Here is a 12,582-nt window from a genome sequence, read left to right on the forward strand (position 1 = left end):
GGCTCAGGTTTTAAAGAGTCTGTTTCTCAAGACTACTCTGGGAGAGAGAGTGGGACAAGGAAGAATTGGGATCTAATTTCTGAAGTAAAAACACCCCCCAAAAGCCATTCCTAATGAAAATGCACAGGAGAAGAGTAACTGTTGAAATGTACTCTGCAAACCCTGCTATCCTCCCTCTTCTACCACAGCCTGATGGTATTTGTATTGGCAGCACCTTCTGATGCAAATGCCATAAACTATGCCACCAACCACCAACTGACCCTAGAGTCGTACAACTGGCATCCCGCAGTACAGACATCTTCTAGTCATGTAACAGATTTATGAATGAAATGAAAGATTAGACCCCTTCTGTTCTCAACTCCTGCTGCTGCCTAGGAAGGGAGATAAATGGACTCAGACAACAGGGTTTTTGTTAAATCAGACCAGGGGCATACCAGGAGTTTAACAGCCTGCTTATTTTTACTAGCTTCTAGAAAACAGGCGTTTTGTACTCCTTTTCAGCAGACGGAGTACAAAATCCACTTTTCACTCTAAAGCCATTCCAAATTTTGCAAGGCAATGGAGATTTGTTGCAACATTTCAGGCCAAGGGTCCAAGCAGCAGCTAGACATGGAGATTTTGAAGCATCTCCGCCCAAGCGCTTCTTTCCTAGCAGACACCGATCTTTTTAGCAAGACCAGTGGCCTTGCAGACCCAACCCTCCAAACACTTGCATACTACTGCACATCCAGTTTGTCCCCATTGCCTGCAGATGTTTATTAGGTACATAAACAGGAGTGTGCTTAAAGCTAATAATCATGGATTTGACTGGGCCACAATGCACTGGTCGCCCTGTTAACATCCATAGTCCAGTGACTGAACAATGCCGGGTATAAATGTTTCTGATCTTGCTATGCCTTTGACCAAGTCCCAAGACTGTTTTAGTTTTTAATTTACTTGCAGCGGACAAGCGGCTGCTCTGTCCAGAGTTGGCTGGTACAAACCAACGAACTGCTATTTATAGCAAATCCTATTTGCCATTACACACGAGATAGGCCATAGGCCCAAAAATGAAATCAGTACCAAAAACAAACTGGAACTCCAGGTCCCAGCTCGGCTCCAGACCCTGAGGAATGGAGACAGTTTAAAAGCGGGGGCGGGCAATTATTTTGGGCAAAGGGCCACTTACTGAGTTTTGCCAAGCCATCGAGGGCCACATAACAGGCAGCCAGGAGCAGGTGAATATTAATTTTCCTCAATTTTTGAGGGGCCCCGCAAGCTGGACAATGGCCTGGCGGGCTGCATCCGGCCTGCATTTTGCCTGCCCCTGGCTTAAAGTGAAGTCATTTCCAGTGTCGTTTCTTCTCAGGCTAAGGAGTCAGGCTTGAAGATGTCCCCCTCCTTCCCCTTTCCCCCTCACTTGACTACTCTGTCCTCTAGGAGGGGGGGGGCACAAGAGATGGCAAGCCTTGAGGAAGAGAAACACCACATGCTTTGCTTCTCACTATTCCAGAGCAGTGAAGAGCCAGGTCAAAGGAACAGTATTGTTGCTTAGGAAAAAGGGTTGGACAAAGTCAGCAAGGTCCCTTGTGGGGACAGTCCGACAGGACCACAGGCATCAGTGCAATAGGTCCAGGGAGAAGATTTCTTCCGTACCCCAGCCCAGTGCTGGGGAGGAGCATACATCTCATGTCTAGGAGGTCAGAGTGCTGCCCACATGCCTTAGCTGAACAAGGTCAGCTCTCATGGAACAAAGCTCTTTTATAGCACTCTCACGAGGCATCAGATAAATCATGCATGACAGCAAGATCCAGGTTTATGTATTTCATCCATCACTGTAGCACTCCTTTCCAGGAGACCAAACAGAGGTCCATATCCTACAGTCCATCAGCGAATGGATATAAGATCAAGTCCTCTTACAGGGAGGATACCAGAGAATACATTTGATCGGGCTATATGGAAAATTTGGAAATAGATGAATCCAAAACAAACATCAGACTGAGGAATCACCAATGACTAAAAGAAGGCTTCCTTTTTTTTTTTTTTTTTTAAATAGAAAACCAACTCTGGAAAGTCCTGAGCCTCCTTACTTACAACATCCTTTGTTCCCTTAAACCAGGGTGTTTTCCCACTTGCTGTATAAATGGGAGGAGAGGACTTGCCCCAAGTATTACAAATCAAAACCCCCCATAGAACTCTTACCCTCCCTCCAGCGTCCTGGTGAGGAAGACAAGTTCCTTCCAAGACTGAGACTTCTTCAAAAAACAAAAAGAGAAGTTCCCAAACCCACTGAACTACCAAAGTCACAACACTGTGATTATACACAACTTCAAAATGCCAAATCCCTGGAGTACTAGACCAACATGTCCAAGAGTCTGCAAACAGAGACCCGTTTACTCCTCCTACAGAAAGATACCATGAAGGTTCCCAGTTGCTGAGATCATGGTAGCCCAGTGAATTAGGAACTGCATAATGGCATACTATGCTCTGGAAAATCTCCCTCGTCCATATAAGAAAAAGGGAATTTTACATAGGTAAAACACAGTAAACCACTGGGCTGGACCGGCTTGGAAAGGGACAAATAGCAGAAGTCCAAGATAACGATAAGAAGTCCCCACAACTCCCTCCCCCTTCTCTATATACTTCCCCAACTATTGTTATGGCACCGTAAGAACTGATACAGCTTTGGAGACATCCCCTACCTGCCTGGCTAGGGGTCAGCTGCTCACAGGGCTAGCCTGTCAGTTCCCATTATTCCGCAGTGGTGCAATAAGCCCATGTGCACGTAAACGCATTATTAATCAAACTCCTTTTTCTAACTTTGGGTGAAAGAATTTGTATCCGAGTACAACCAAGACACAATCCTCAACTCAAATGTAAAGCTTCCACCTCTTGCTGCAGTAAAGAGTTTACTATGAACAACCAACAGACTTACAGGAGCACGGTTATAGCTGAGACTTACACAGTTTAAGTCTCAGATGCCGTAATAGGCAGCCAAATCCACTGCCTTATGGCTTATAAGCTTAAGTAGCTCTATCTGGTCTCATCCTGGCACCAGTGGTTTCCTTCAGGACACAGGACTTAACACGTGCTGTAGGAATTTAAATGGACTAGACATTAAGGAAAACCAAAACCAGAACCCCTTCCAGTTGGTGATCAGGCTGCCAAGCAGACCCAAGGATTCAGAATCAGGTGACAGAAGAGCAGTTAGAGCCAAAAAAAATGTGAGAGGGGATGCAAAATGAATGCTGGCATGAACATATGCTATACTGCATAAAAACAGGACGTAGTACTTGGCCTGCGCTTGGCTGGGAGGACTTGGCAGTCATTAGAACAGGCCAGTCTCAGCACACTCCTTTGAGGAAGGCTCTTTCAAATACAAGTTCACTAGGTGCACACTGGAGGAACTGAGTGCCTGCAGATGCAGGGTACCGCCTGGATAGGCAGAAATATCTAGGAAGAAAAACATCCGTTCAAAACAGCTTCTGCATGAGCACGAACCTTTCCCAACCCAGTCACACGGCTCCTGCAACCCAAGGCCACGCTGCGTTTAAATACTTCTTGCCATCGGTGATTATTTTTGCTGTCTTTTTGGCTTACAGCCTCAGCGCTAGGGAAAGGTATCTTTCCTTTCTGGATTGTTCAAATAGTTCACATATCAGTGGAGTGCTGTTGCCATAGCTACTTGAAGGTTCAAAACCTTAATTCACAGCTGAACAAACACCCTAAGCACTTGCTCAAAAAAAGTTAATTTCATCACTTCACAGATCACACAGGTGGTTCAATAAGTTAATGAACTTGGGTGATATGTAAAGGTTGGCTTAAACGCAGTCTTCCGCTCCTAGCAACAGTCTTCACAGACATGGCTTGAGTGATGGGCTCCTGTTTATCACTAGTTACACTGAACCCCCAGATTCAGAGAAGCTAACTAGTTATCTCAGCTTTGGCAACTCATCCAAATTGAGATTGGATTTACTAATTAGATCCACAGTAAAGTGTCACTGTCTACATGTGCACCAGTATTAGGGCACTGAAAATTAACTGACTCTACAGTAAGATGTGCTGTCCCTGACGGTATTAGCTTACGGTGAAGTGATTTACTCCACCGAAACGCATACGTAGGTGGTGACTGGGGCTCAAAAGGTACTGAAGTGCAGGGGCTACCAGCCACCTAGGCCTACAACGTAGCATCTTTGTGCCCTAGCTAGTCCCTCCGCTGCCACCACCCAGAGCCCAGGGCTCACCCTCTGGGCATCCTGCCAGCCCAAGGCCGATCCACCCTGGCTCAAACCACTGTGGTCCTAGGTGCACGTGTACAGTGCACCTGGGAGCAGTCTTCTCTGGCATGAAGTATGCCAGAGTTAATCATGTCACCTTAATGGCACATGTAGATGCACTCAATGAGAACAAGAATGCCTTCAACAGAAATACCAGCAAACATAATTTAAGAAAAATTCACCAGTTCTGCTTTCTGTACTGGAGAGCAAATTGAAAACACATTTTCCTCAAGGCTTCCTTACGTTAAAAGGCAGCATCCATTTTTATTAGTACCGGTAACTCACTTAGTAGATCTTCCAAAGAGCAGGCAGCTTTCACAAAGAAAGGCAAGCCATGCAGCGAGCTTGGTCCAGTCTTACACAGCCTGGGAGAAAATTTAATTACTGTTCTCCCACTAGGAGAATAGAACGAAGAATCTGTAACACACGACTTATGCAAATCTTTCCGATAAGGTGGGGCTAACAGCTGTTCTCACCCATACAGCTTGCTGTCTAGTTTCTGATACATTTTGGAAAAGATTTCTCTTCCCTTTTCCATATAGCTGTATAACCCACTTTTAAAAGCATTTCCAATTAGCTTTCTACATGTTCAGTCCATAACAACTACCAGCATCTCTGACTGATCAATTTTGCTCAAGTCCATGGATTTAGTTTCTTGATATTCCTATGAACCGAGCTAAACATCATTATATCCATTTTACAGTCCAGGACCTAGAAGCTCAGAGGCAAACAGTTGGATTAATGGGCAGTCAAGAAGGCAGGGGCAGAGCCAGAAACAAATATTTCCCCTAAACCCCATGCATTAGAGCAGCCATACAAAAGCAGCCATCTCTTCCAGTTCAACTTCAGTATCCATAAACTGACAAATTATTCCATCAGGCTGACATACAAGTTAGTTTGCAATAAGTGCTTTATACGTTATAAGATCAAACAGCTGAGAAAGGCATGAGCTCTTCAAGTGTGCGTTATGAAGAATAACCTGCCCCCACAGGGGCAAAGTCTCTTCCCAGCCTGTCACTTAATGGTTGATTTATAACCCTGAAGCAGAAAGGGTTTAGAGCTCTAATGGACAAGTGGATGTTGACATAGATACCCACTCCTCTGACTCCATCTAAACTCTTCCTCATTCAAGGCACTGGTGCCAGCCGGTTAATTAGGTAATGCGTAAAACTAGTTTGTCTACATTAAATTTTAAAATGTTTTGTTCTGGAATTTCAGCAAGGCCCTTTATGAGAACCAGCACATGGGGTGCCTAGTAGGGGTGTGCGAAACGGGCCGTAATCGATTCAGATTTGGCCTGAAAAATCGGGGACAGGGATTAGATTAATTGATTCGGATCAGTGTTCTGATTTGATTCCGCTGAATCCAACTCCGAAGATTTGATGCCAATTTAGAGAATCAGAGATTTGGCCATAGATACAGCTTCATATGTTTTTCTACATACTTTGAGGTACCAGGCACGGCTCACGAATGCTGCGATGGCCGGGCAGATGGAGCGTCCCACAGGAGGATGATCCCCCCCCTCCTGTATGCTTGGCACTGTATGCTTGGCAGTGGACCCACTTCCAGGTCCGCTGCTGAGTGCACTGGGGGCCTCTCCTGGCACGGTGATCAGTCGTGGGGGGACCCCAGGTGCCCTCCCCAGACTTAGGAGGCACCAGTCACCAAGCTGGGGGGGGGGGAGGGCCCTGCGTGCTTCCTGGCCAACCTGGAAGTGGACTGAAGTGCTTCTGGTCCACTTCCAGGTCTACCACCGAGCATGTTGGGGACCACCCCCCACTCCACCCGCCCCACCAGCTCAGCCTTCACAAGCCACCAGGCACCTTGAGGTATGTAGAAAAACCATTTAAACCTGTGCCTATGTCTGAATTGGCAAAGCTTTCCAAATCTCTACGAATCGATTCAGAGAGATTAAAGGGTCTCTGGATTTGATTTGGAAATGTAGTCGCTGAATCGGGCCAAATCGAATCAGGGACCGAAGCTTTGCACAGCCCTACTGCCTAGTCAATAACCGCTGCAGAGTAACTCTATCGTATTCCTTTGCTGCATGAAAAAAGCCCTGAGCTGCTCACACCTCCAAATCATTTGTTTCCATTCTCAGGTCCTTTCTAGTTCTGTCAAATCCCCAGGTAGGTAAACAGAAATAAAAACACTGTTCACAATCGCACACATGCTTTCGATCCCTCTATTACTTTCCGATGAGTAAGGATATCACACTTCAGTAGCCTACATTTCAGAACTGGTTTCCAACAGCCTCCATTTCAGGCCTAAAAGACACTTAGATGTTACTAGCTTCTTTCTGGTGGAGGAAAGTATCAGGGATCGAATCTTTTAAGATGCACAGAAGTGGGTAAGATGGAACAGAAAAAGAATCCTGATAAAACTGACATATTCCTAAAGACTGGAAGTTAGCATGCTTCATGCCACTTCCACCACTTTGCTAGAAGCAACGTCCTCTTCAACCCAACGCGTTGGCGTTACACAGCTGAAGGGAGACAGTCGGTGCTGCTCACACAGGGACTGCAAAGGGCAGCTTTTGGGTGTGCTGTTACAAAACAAGCCTTTCAAACCCTTCCTCTAATCATCTTGTTCTTTAAAGAGACAGTTTAATCAATCTTCCAACGGCATCATTAATTTAAAATGAAATGAAATGGGAGCCTCACGAAGTGCCGTAGAGACCCAGGTGGAGACTGAAAAGCTGCAGCGGCCTGATTTCACTCTTTTATTCACATGTTACACCTTGGCAGAAAAGGGAAAGGTTTTATAAACAGGAATTGGCCTTTTGCATGTTTTGCAGTTGCCAGCAGGGCTCAGCTGCAGGAAATTATTCCGATTCCCAGGGCCAGGAAAGGGTGGAAGAAATCAGCAGCTTGGGAGATCTCCACATGGAGCTGACACCCATTTCAGCCAGCTGTAATTTGCAGATGTGCTTTTGCTCCCTAACTACTGGATGCCTCTGGCAGCAAATACTTCAAGCTGCAAGGAATGCCACTGCCACCCGTGCTCTCTTTCCAGGGAAAGGGTCAAGAGAGGGTAGGAAATTCTGATCCCCAGGACAAACAGAGATAAGATATCCAACAGCATGAGCTCTCCTCAGGGGAACAAGCATGGCATCACTCCTCATTAAAAAGCTTTCTTTTTTCATCTTTTGGCCTCTATGGCAGAGGTCTCCGGCCTTTTTAGGTTGGAGATCACTTTTGGAATTCAAAAGGAACCAAAGAGCCATCTGCCCCTCCCCCAACCGCAGATTGAGGCCCCAGCCCTAGCCTCGCTCCCTTCCTCACCACTGGGGCCTCAATCTTCCCCCCACAATAGCAGGGAGGTAGGGAATGGGGCAGGGGCAGGCCCTGCACAGCCGGCGTGGGATGGGACAGGGTCGCAAGTGGCTCATCCAGGGAGTGCGGGGATGGCGGGGGGGGCGTGTGCCCCTGGATCTGCTGGTGGGGTGGGACAGGGCAGTGCCAGTTCTTCCCAGCTGGGCTGTGGCAGCAGCACTGGGAGCAAGGCCATTGGGGGGGGTGGGAGGGGGTTGACATAGCCACGCCAACCACTGCTCCCAGCGCTGACACCACCCACCCCGAGCACAAACATGGGCCAGGCCCACTGAGAACAGCCTGGTGCAGCCTTCCAGCTGCAGCCTGCCCTCCCCTCACTCCTGTCAGCCCCGCCCCCCCAAGTCTGGGGGGGCGTGGGGGGGACGAGACACAGGCTGCACCCGGCTGTTCTCGCAGGGCCTGGCCCACGCTCACGCTTCATACAGGCAGTACCGGGACTGATGGTTAGGCCTCCCCCCCAGGGTGGCTTCACTCTCAGTGTCACCACAGCCTGGCCACGAGCCAGTGGCACGCTGGCTCCAGCCCACCCTGCCCCACGTGCAGATTCAGGGGCATGCGCCTCTCCATGCTCTCCCGGGCTGCATGCCCCCCTCCCCACACCTCCCTGACAAGCTGTTCGCAGCTCTGTCCCCTGCCCCACACCAACTGTGCAGGGCCTGCACCTGGCCCCTGCCCCATTCCCTACTTTGGAGCTGCTGTAGCTGCCAGTGCTGCCCTCTGTTGCAGGGACACATGCCCCCCCCACTGTGCACAGACGGGAGGCAACTGCCACTGCAGGCTGGGCTTTATGCCCTGGGCCCTATTGCATGTGTCACCTGGGCCTCCACCCCATCCCTCCCCCACTGACTGACCTGCTGGGCTGGGGAGAGGGGAAGGGGCATGCATGCACTCAGCCCCCCCAACCCAGGATCAAATTCAAGAGGCTTGACCACTTGGTGACCACTGCTCTATGGTAATTCCCAAACTAAGCCCACCTTCTGAATGTCTTCCAAGTGAAGTTCCATTAGTCTAAAGTCACCTACCTACATAGTAATGAAGTTTGATGTCAAACTTCAGTTTCACACACAAATTACTTATGTTAATGAGAAGATGTTGTCTGCACTACTTCGTATAGATTATATTCCTTTAAGCCCAGATGGTGCAAACAGGAAGTATGAGAACGAGCAGTAATGTAAAGGGCTTTTATATAGCTATATTACTAGCACTTCATATCAGTGAGGCATGTAGTTAGACGGACATGAAATCTTTCAATCTCCAGCGGTCTCTTGAAGATGAGGTGTGGTGTGGACATAGTCACAGCATGACTAGCTCTACCACCAGCCTGTGTTTGACAAAGCACAGATAAAAACGTCAAACAAGGGGACTTTCAATTTAGGTTAATCTATGAAAGTGCCCATCTACCCTACCCATTGCTCTGGCCATGTTTCAAACGCCCCCACTATTCAGAAAATGATTTCTATAACTGTACCAGTGGAAAGTAAAACCTTCTGAGGCCTTTGTCTTTTCCATGGGCTTCAATGTACAGAGAGTTTAGGGAGTGTGGGAAAAGGCAAAGAGTATTAGTTCCTTTTTTACATTTAAAATGTCAGACTTTGCAGGCAGGTCTGAGAATTTCTTCATCTTGATAGCAAGGTCACTGGAGTTTCCCCTTTGGGAAAGTTATTGTGCTCAGTTTAAGAGGAGGAGCCTAGAGTTTCCTCTAGCAAAAGCAATACACCTATAAGAAGTCAAATTCATCATGCTCTGGTTTTTCAGAGAGGCTAAACGTTACACTGTCTCCACAACTATCTTCTCATCTGACTAGATTTGTCAGCAGGTCAAAGACTTTATTCCAGCAAAAACAGAGCCACAGGAAGGTAACAGGAGAACCTGGATTCATTTTTCATGTTACCCAAAGATTTGTTCATGTAGCATACTGCTTTCCAAGATATAATCTGTGGCATATATTAAAGAAAATCATTGTTTCTACAATATATACAGTTCAAACAGCACTTGGATTTGAATTCAGTGTAGAAGTGCCAGAGTGCATTTATCAAAGCTATGCTGTCATATTCTGTATTTGCAGCGCAGCTCAATTGGGAGTTGGATTTCCTACGTCTAATATTTAGTAGATTCTGTCTTTATGCACATGCTTTTAGTATAACAGTACTTTATTATAAAGTGACTTGATCTGGTAAGGAAATGGTTCAAATTAATTAACAAAATCGACAGGAAACCGCTGTGCTTTTGAAACATTTAGCATTAGAGCAAGTGACCTGGCAAATTCAAATTTAAGAAAGCAATTACAAATAAAAAAGTGCTTTGACAACAGACACCTGGAATCTGGCGTCACTAAGCAGCCTACTGGTCCAACCAGCCCAGTACCATTCCTCTGGAAGTGGCCTATAACCTATATTTCAGGGAATTAAGTCCCCCACCCCAGTCTACTTTGTACTTCCATACTTGGAAAAAGGAATCCCAATACAGATGTGATGAGCCAAAGCACAAGATACAATTACACTACGTCCTGGCCCTCAATTATCCTTTATTCTCCAGTGTTATCCTGCTCTAAATATATGCAACAGATAAGACTATGTAAAGTTGAACTTCCTCCCTTTGTTTCAAGCTTACCTGCTACCAACCAAGTGACACTCCTTGCTCCAAGGGACAGCTGACGACTGGAGATTTTTCTAGTAAATCTAAGTTACAAAGTCCAGCCTCTAGCATCTGTATGCTGCTGAGCAAAGCGGATCATAAATTACAGGGGCTTGAACGGCCGCATATCACAGACTAATGGGCATTGAGGTTGCTCAGCTTCTCAGGAGCTGTGCGACGCTTTGCTGGAATGGCGCTGTGCGAGCAGATAGTTTCCTGTTTGGAATGGCAGCATGCACCACAACCGTCTGGTCGGCACAGGGATAAGGAGGAGGCCACCTCTTCCACAGTTTTTTAGGTTTTAGCTTTTGTGATGCAGTGTCAATACCCCAGAATCTATCACGGCTGGATTCCTTTAATTATGAAGCAAACAATTTGCAGGCAGCAATACTGCTGACTGAAACCAGAGTGCACATTTCACCACTACAGATCATGCTGCCCGGTGCAGCGCTTGCCCTTCCAACTGAAGCACAGATCCTGCAAAGCAAGCCACAGACCAGTCAGTTAAAACAGATTTTCGATTCCAGACTAGAATCCAGCACAAAGGAGTGGCCACAACTGCAGCCTTTCCTGCCCTGATGTAATATCTTCCTCATGCCTGGATATTAAATGAACTCATTTAGATGCACTAGGGAATTCTAGCAGCTCCTTGGAAGCAAAAATGAAATCAGATGCCTTATCAGCAAAACCAAAAAGATCTAGTCACAGAAAAGTGATTCTTACAGGCTCAGGTATTCACTTGTAATTAAAGTAAAACAATGCATGTATAATTTTTTAATCACATGCACACTCTATACCCTGCCATTTCACCTCTTCTTTAGTCACACTGACTTGTCAGCTGTTGGTATGCCGATTCTCAGTAAACAACTTGCAAATTATGGTGTTTCTGCCTTCCACATGTCGGGAGTGCACAGGGTCCTCTGTTCCCAAGGAGACTGGTCCTTGATGAGATTAGATCAGAACTGGAAAATAGAAGCCTGTTTGGTGAAAGTCTCAGCATGATTGATTTGAGATTTTAATCCGAGGCATTTAGAAACAGAAGACCTGGGCTGACAGTGGGCCCAAACCCTTCCAGGTCACTCCAGAACAGCCTTTAAGCACCCACACGGCTGAAAAATACAATCACATTCATCACCTGTGAAATGGCAGCTTAGGATAGGCTGGTATTCAGGAAGCCCAAAAGGTTTTAAAAATCAGAAAGCAGGGAAAAACCCACCGAGTTCATGCTTGAGAATTCCTGAATGCAAAAAGTCCCTCATTTTTAGAAGGATTTTGGATTTATAAAACTTCTAGTAAAACACAGGCTGAACTTTCAGTTTGTGCTTCAAATTGCATTTCATGCTTTTATTTTTCCTTAGCAGCTCTTCCTGCCTTTATTTAGTTGCTAGGTGGCTTGAACCCAGCCAGGCTAATTAATGCCTGACGCAGCAGGCAGTAAATCTAGACTAGCAGCTCATCCTAGCTTTATTACCCCCACCCCCAACACACACACACACTTTTTTTTAAATGGCTGATAATTACAATAATGCACATGGGCAGGGGGCCAAGACAGGAAGAATTATTGTCTGCAGGCAGATCTGGTGTGAGCCGATAATGCTGGCTTGTATTTGCTTTTGAATTGAAATGGCACAGATCACAGCAAAATTATCTTTGGCTTGCTTTAACTTGCTGGAAGAGGTGGAGTTTTCCTTTATCTGCTCCTCCCCAAGATCTGTGATGAGGAATATAGCACAAACTACAAACTGGAATCAAGTGCAGGAGCTGCAACCACAGCTTCGGTGCAATTTAAAACACAGACTCCACTCCATTGCTGACCCCACCCTAGGTTATTTTTATGTACCCCCAGTTCCTGCAGCTATATTAAACAGGAGCTGTTTCTGCTCCCTGCTCTGCCTTTCAATGGCAAATGAGACTCAAAGGTTTAGAAAAGCCTTTGGTTCTTGGGGAATCATTTCACTCTGGAGTTTGTGTAAATTGGAAGCTGTGGAGCAGCTTATTTCTCCACCCGCTCCATAAAAACTGAGCACATGAGTCACTGGGCAGATAATCTCCCATCAGGCATCTGCACTCTGGAACGGCAAAGCGGCAAAGCAATACTGTAAGCAGGGCAGACGCTAGTCTCAGCCAGCGGCAGACCTCAATACATCTGTGGTTCAGCCTAAGGTTAGCTACGTGACACAGGCTGTATAAGAAAGTTCCTTCTGCATCCTTTTTTCTTCCCCTAGAGAAGGTCAAAGTTCAGAACAACTCAACTGGAACCTTCCTCGAACAAAATGTTACTGCATTTGGAAAGGCTTCTGGCTGAATTTTGCGGCAGGTCTTGCAGGCTTTCAGAGCTGATGTTTAGGTAGAGGGCA

General features: G+C 46.5%; 1 protein-coding gene across 4 annotated transcripts in view; it reads right to left on the reverse strand.

Moving 5' to 3' along the window:
• The window catches only part of APLP2 (amyloid beta precursor like protein 2), a 59,439-nt gene that overhangs the window by 27,190 nt on the left and 19,667 nt on the right, over positions 1-12,582 (reverse strand). The window lies entirely within an intron of this gene.

The sequence above is a fragment of the Crocodylus siamensis genome, chromosome 14 (genome assembly GCF_052110815.1).
Source record: "Crocodylus siamensis isolate JL-2025a chromosome 14, ASM5211081v1, whole genome shotgun sequence".
NCBI classification, from domain to species: Eukaryota; Metazoa; Chordata; order Crocodylia; family Crocodylidae; genus Crocodylus; species Crocodylus siamensis.